The sequence below is a fragment of the Sander lucioperca genome, chromosome 23 (assembly GCF_008315115.2).
Source record: "Sander lucioperca isolate FBNREF2018 chromosome 23, SLUC_FBN_1.2, whole genome shotgun sequence".
NCBI lineage: Eukaryota > Metazoa > Chordata > Actinopteri > Perciformes > Percidae > Sander > Sander lucioperca.
The window spans coordinates 4,548,160-4,555,323 of record NC_050195.1 but is presented as its reverse complement, the minus strand read 5'-3'; positions in this window follow the sequence as shown (position 1 = coordinate 4,555,323).

Genomic DNA, 7,164 nt, shown 5'->3' with positions numbered 1-7,164 from the left:
CGTTAACTGTACGTACACACCGCCGTTAACCGTACGTACACACCGCCGTCAACCGTACGTACACACCGCTGTCAACTGTACGTACACACCGCCGTCAACCGTACGTACACACCGCTGTCAACTGTACGTACACACCGCCGTTAACCGTACGTACACACCTCCGTTAACCGTACGTACACACCTCCGTTAACTGTACGTCCACTTCACCGTGAGCGGACTGTTTAGAGACCATGTGACCGGCAGGTAACGTTAACTGGTCCCTATACGCAAATATCATAAATGATAGGGAACCCAGCAACGGCCATGATGAGCTTCTCCTCCTTTTTCTCTGAACTAATGTTTTGGTAGGAACCAAAGTTTACATCGTATGTTTCTCTGGAATCAGCCAGCGTGAAGGACGTCTATATTCTGATTGGTTGCCGCTGAACCGCGTCATAGCTCATTACCATAAAGTTGACCTACTTTCAACTTTCTGATTGACGCTCTGGTCGCTCAAAACGCCCAAAACGCGACGCCGACAGATTTGCGGCTCCTTGCAGCTGAGAGAAGCAGCTTCCATTGAAAATGAATGACTTCCTGTATCTTTAGAAGATCAAGTCGGCGGCGGCGTGGACGGACAGTAACTGGTTAAACTTCCCTTCATGTGAGGTAAAATGTTGAAGTTAATTATGCTTCCCAATCTTAAGGGGTTATTTTGTTCTCCCTGTGTCCAATTAAAAGGCGATATGTTAACTCCACTAGTTAAAATAAGAATATTTTATATTTTAGGAGTTAATTGAGGTGCTCATGTTCAGAGCTTCCCTCCTGACGGTGAGCTAATCATCTCAGAGCATCTTTTCCTAAACTTGTTCCTATAACCTTAAAGACATCCAGCTCAGATTTATCTTTTTGTCTTTCATTATGACAGACTTCCCTTTTAGTTCCTTAAATAATATCCTTTAATGTCAGAGGTATACGTGACAGCACCAAAAGGAAATCAATCTTTTTGTTCAGTAGATGAAATAATGCTGATTTGATATTTGCGAGTCATTAGTGGACAGTGATGTGAAGTTTTGGGGCGATACATGTTGTTCCTGTCATCCTCTCAACAAGCAGCAGGTGGCGCCGTTCTCCTTAAAGGAGAGATAGCTGAATCAGTGATCTCAGATGAAGGCAGATGGATAATCTTGGTTTTCAAATTTGACAATTCCTTCTTTATAGTTTGTAATTTATATTTCTCTGTATGAAACCTGAAGCCTTTAAAAACAGATATAAGGACACTTGATCATTGATCGATTATAAGGATGCTCCAGATGATCTTGTAGATCTGTAAGATTAAGATTTAAGTACTGCTAAAGTGGAAATGTCAGAGGCAGCTCGATGAAAAGAGGGAACTCTCCGGGGAGTGATGGGCTTTCAGTCAAATTTTATTTACATTTTTGGGAAATTATTGAAAATCCTCTATTTGATCTATTCAAAGAATGCATCTTAAAAAGGAAATGTCCACGAGTATGAAGCAAGGTTGAATATGTCTTCTCCCTAAACCTGATAAAGATCACTTATTGATAGAGAATTGGAGACCTGTTACGCTCTGAAATATCGACTATATTATATCCTTAATCTTTGCTAAGCGGTTAAAAAGAGGTCTTCATGAGATAATAACAGGTTTGATGTCTAACCGTCACATTAGCGGTAATATAAGACTAGTTCTCGACCTGCTGGACTATTCTGAGAACAGCAACACTGACACACTGATAGGATTTCTTGATTTTTATAAAGCATGTGATGTAACTGTCAGGATCCGGCTGTGACTGACTGCCTTTGTGCCTCTTGTGGCCATTTTGTGTATTGTGTTGTGATTTGGGCTTGTTGCTGTGTTCCCGTAGCCTGGTGAGAGCGTCCTGATCTGGCGAGCTCCAGTTTTCCTCTCTCAGATCAGTCTGGCATCTTGAGACAGAGAAGATTTGGAGCCGTTCGCCAAACAACCGACCAATCAGCGTTGGTTTGGAGGCGGGTTTAGGTGTGACGCAACGAGAAGCGACTGTTGAGTCTAAACAACGTGGCGGCTTCCACGGATGAGATGAGCGTAGCTATCACGCAAGTTTTATCAGAATTAGAAAGTATTCCTTCATTGAAAGAAGAGCAAAAAACATCACTGGAGGCTTTTCTCTGAGGAAGAGATGTTGTTGCTCTCCTCCCGACTGGTTTCAGCAAGAGTTTGATATATCTTTGATCTGATTGGTTGATTTGGCCCGTCTGTCACCAACATAGGTGGTGATAGACAGATGGTTTATCCAATCAGCTAACCAGGATTTTCGCCCCTTCCCAAAAGTTCTCCAACGGAAAGTTCCCAGATGGATACGCCGAGCATATGCCGAGCCATCCATCTGGAGTCAGGTTGGTGCTCCTTGTGTTCTGTGGTTACCTGTCTGTCAGGTGTCCATCCCCTTATTTGGTCTGCACTTCCTGTCTCGTTAGTTTCCCTCCGTTCTGCTCTCACCTGTTGCTTCTTACTGTCTGGTCCAATCCTCAGTCTTTCTGTTGATTGGTCTGTGTATATCTACGCCCCCCCCCCTCTGTTCCTTTGTCTCTTGTCGGTTCGTCTCTCTGTTCCTCTGAGTCCTGTTCGTTTGTAAGTTGTAGAGTCAAAATAAAGTGTGTAGGGTTAGCTGTCTGCACATCTGCCTGAAAGAGCATTACACCTTTAAGGTGAAATGGTTGAAGGAACACTCAAAAAATCTACTTGGGCATGTGTTTGATTAGCAAATTAATATCTTGCTTAAATTACATGAATCAATGGTGTTTACCTTCATTAAATGATTAATTCTTGTCTGTAAAACGTGATTTCAAGAAAATTCAGATGAATTATTATCATACAGATCAATGCAATAAGAACTGGGTTAATCAAAACAACGACCGCGTGTCCTACACCTTTGACCGCCAGCTGATTGGAGGAACGCGTCACGTGGCTCTGGCTACTCTCCCGAATTTCGAAAGCATTAAGGTGGCTCGATCGGAGAATACGATCTTGTATTTTAAGAAAATAGTTCACTGAAACGTGTTTCTGAAAACATTTGAAGAGAGAAATAGGCCGTGCAGTTGCTGAATCTGTCTTCATTTCAGATCAACAAAGGTCAGTTTAAAAGATATCATCAGATTTTGAGAGGCGACGAGTTTGAGGTTTGTAATCCTCTTGGGACTTCGCGAGAAGCAGAAGCTTTGTGGGGTATACTGGGTCTTAGACAATTTACCGCCTGGCTCTCTTTCTGCTCTCTCAGCAATTCATTTGGCTGTTCTTTGTAAAAGTGATGATTTGAGGAAATTTGGTTTCCAAGAAGTGTTGAATCCACTTTTGAAAGCTCTGGTAATTTTGGAGGAACATGGTGTGTTATAGCTGGTAACCTGGGGGCCCATGGCCTGGCAGCTTTGTAGAAAGTTTCTCTGGTGAATACTTCAGTAGATTCTGTACAGCTAAGAAAACAGAAATTCAGTTGATGACAGCTAGTCGTTTGGAGCTTAGAACGCGGGAACTCCATGATGCACATTTGAAGTGTGCATTGGAAAAAGCAAGTGCTTGGTGTTAAACGTGAATGTGTGTTGAGTAAGAATCTCTCCCATTGTCATGTTACTGCAGGCTACCCTCCTGATCTTGCCCATGATCTATTTGAGGACATAATACCTGTAGAGCTAGCGTATTGTTTTTCTCTTTTGATTTCAAAAAAGTATTTCAGTTTAGAAAAACGTAACAATTTGATCCATACTTTTGAGTATAAATGGGCAGATAAAACAAATAGGCCTCATGCAATACCTCAGACTTTCTCAGTAAAAAAAAGCAGAGGTGGAAACGCACACGAGAATTGGGCTCTGCTTCGATTGTTACCTCTAATCCTCAGTCTCATGGGATGGCTCATTGTGGAGACCTGGACACACATAAAAAAACAATAAGAAATCCTTTATGACAAACTGTGCCTTGTAATGTTAAATCTATTTGACAGGTGCAATACACACGTCTTTAGCAGTAACAGAGTAGGCTATAAGTTCCTCCCAATGATGACAACAGTAAAAAACACATACAACTGTGAACTTTGCCTTAATTTGCCCTGTTGAAACTTTATTTTTTCATTCAGAACACAAGAGAAAATAAGAGTTTACTTGCAAAATGTAATGAGCTAAATAATTTTTCTCGATTATTCTGTTTTTGTCATCATTGGGAGGAACTTATAGCCTACTCTGTTACTGCTAAAGACGTGTGTATTGCACCTGTCAAATAGATTTAACATTACAAGGCACAGTTTGTCATAAAGGATTTTTTATTGTTTTTTTATGTGTGTCCAGGTCTCCACAATGAGCCATCCTATGAGACTGAGGATCATTCTGGGTGAAGATGATGCCAGAAAGCTAATCCTGCCAGCAGGGATCCCAGGATCCATGGAAGAATTGTACCAGACTATAAAGACTAGTTTTGGTATAGAGCAAGAGTTTCGTCTTCAATATCAAGATGTTGATTTTGGAAAGGAGTTCATAAATCTGTCTGGGATATCTGAAATTGATGACAAAGCGACTTTAAAGGTGGTCTACTTGCAAAGTTCTTCAGAAGATGACTCAAGGATGCGTCACGCTCTAGCAGTCCAGAGCCTTACTGATTCCTCATCACGGATAATACAGAGTCTGCTTCACCATCGGGGTCATCGCCATCTACACGGCTGTGCATGTGGCCAAGTGTCTTTACAGTCCCTCCATTCAACTATGAGTCTGAACTACAACTGGAAACTGCCAATGCTGAATGCAATGCAAGTGGAACTTATTTGAGCCCGCCACCAAAGCTGAAATCTCACATTCTGGAACGACTGTCTGAAGAAATTCTTAAATTCAAAGTCTATCCAACTGACAATGATCTTAATGACGTTGCAGAAGCACTTGTAAAAAAGCACCCTTGTCTGAGGGAGCAAGGATCCTTCAATGGCTGTTATGGCTGGAAGATTAGCCTTAAATACAAAATGGCCAACTTACGGTCCAAACTGAGAGGCTAAAAAACAAGAACCAAGACAAGCGTTTGGCAGCGTCGAATGTGAAAAAACCAAGAAGGGCAGAAGTCAATTACTGTCCGCAGCATCCAAAAGGAGAAACCACTAAGAGTCTGGAGAAAGACAGAGTCGCACTGCTTTCAGAAATCAAAAAGAGGAACAATGAGCATATTGTGAAGTTGAAAATGGAGAAGACTTTCTCATACAGGAGGCAAGAAATCCTTAAAGGAGAGCCTTTGATTGCAGACTTCAAAAGCAGATGGCCAGCTCTGTTCACTGCGAGAGAGGTGATTGTCCTGTGTGTGCTTAAATTTATTTAATCTGTTGTTCTGACAGGGTTAGTGACATGTGCATTAATGATTTCCAGATCGATAGGGAGTTCCATCGCATATCCACTTTACCTCTACTTTCTACATCCTGTGCTGCTCTCGACCAGGACTCTCCACGCCTGATGGAGATATTTCGATGCAAAGGTGGAGCAGCTGGAAGAAAAATAAGAAAGGTCATGGTGGAGATTTCCAAGGTTTGTCTTGAAATGTGTTGATTTATGCTTATACACTGTTTTTATGTAGTACAATGTTCTTTACAACAGAGTGTGCGGCCCAGCTGGGAAGTGTACTCAAATATTCTACTTAATTAAAGGTACCATAAAGTAAAAATGTTACCTAAGTAAAATGACCCATCTAAAAATCTACTAAATTTAAATTGCAATAACAAAATAAAACACAGACCCACATCTAAAAGACTGAGGGAGGTTTTATAGTTACATTTATATTCTTATTTAAAGTTATTTTATGTTTTTTAAAGTGGGGTGTTGAGATACTGCACTTGTTATGCCTACTAATAAGTGTACCCTGCAGTAGACAGTGGTCAGCACTCGTTGAAGGAACAGAGATGGACAGCTGAGCATGAATGAGGTCTAGTTAGTTACTATGTTGTCCCTGTGCTCAGCAGTTAATCTCCTCTGATTCTGTCCCTGCTTTGTGATCTGCTTTTGCAAACTGGAATAGTGCTGAGTGCTGCATATCTATTACAGGTAATACACTGTAATAGATATGCAGCACTGGGGTGTGACTTGTGATTTTTAGCATCTGTAAATGACCCAATACAAAGTATTGTTCATTCTGTAAAGTTATAATTTTTTTCTACTCTAACGAATGTGCTATAAAGTAAAATTACAGATGTTAAAACGTAGTTAAAAAGGTACAAGTACACAAAACTACTAATTACAGTAACATGACTAAATGTAATTCGTTACTTTATACCTTTGGTGTGCAGCTGCTGTTATATTATGTCAGCTGAGATCTTAAAGTAAAGGATAAAATCCCATGGTAAACCTTTTGGGTAGGACTCAAAAAGCACCATGTTTTGCCTTTTAAAAATGCTCTCAAAAATAAAGAATATTGCCTAAAGGAGTTTCCTTTTTTCCCCTCAGGACGAGACGAGCATGTGTCCCCAAGTCCTTGTGCATCTACTTGAACGAAGACCACGAGAAACTTGTGAAGGATTATATGGTGAGTTACGTATGTTTGGCAAAGAAGCTGTAAACCAGTTGGAAAGAGCACATATTTACTTGCTTCTATGGATGTAACGTATGTATGCTGTGTTCAAATAACATGATGAAGATGGAATATAGGTGGCATGATCAAATCATGTTCATCCAATGAATTTCTTTTTTGAGTGAATGTTTGAGAGCACCAGAGTCTCTATGGTACTTTATCCCCAATAACATTTTTAATAGTGTAGGAGGTCTTACATTTTTATTGAAATGTAACTACAATATTACAAGATGGCCGTTAAAATTATCCCAATTTATCAACAAGCTCTTTCGGCCTGGAAGCTGCGTCATTCTCACAACTTTTCTCCACACAAGTCCATCTTATGGAATAATGACTGCATCACTAGGGGGTGGTATCCAACAAGAAAGCTCTCTTAATATATGATATCTACGAAGTTTGAAAGTCTGTCACTTTTGTACTTTCATACAAATTTTTTATATATTTTTATAAAAAAAAATGTATTGTAATTTTATGTTTCTTTGTTTAGATTTTTACTTTCATATGATATTATTTGTCAATTTTTTAGTATAATTTTATTTGATTACCAATTGTGATGACTGAATATTTGTAAACTATATTTTGAAATAATAAAATTTGAAAAA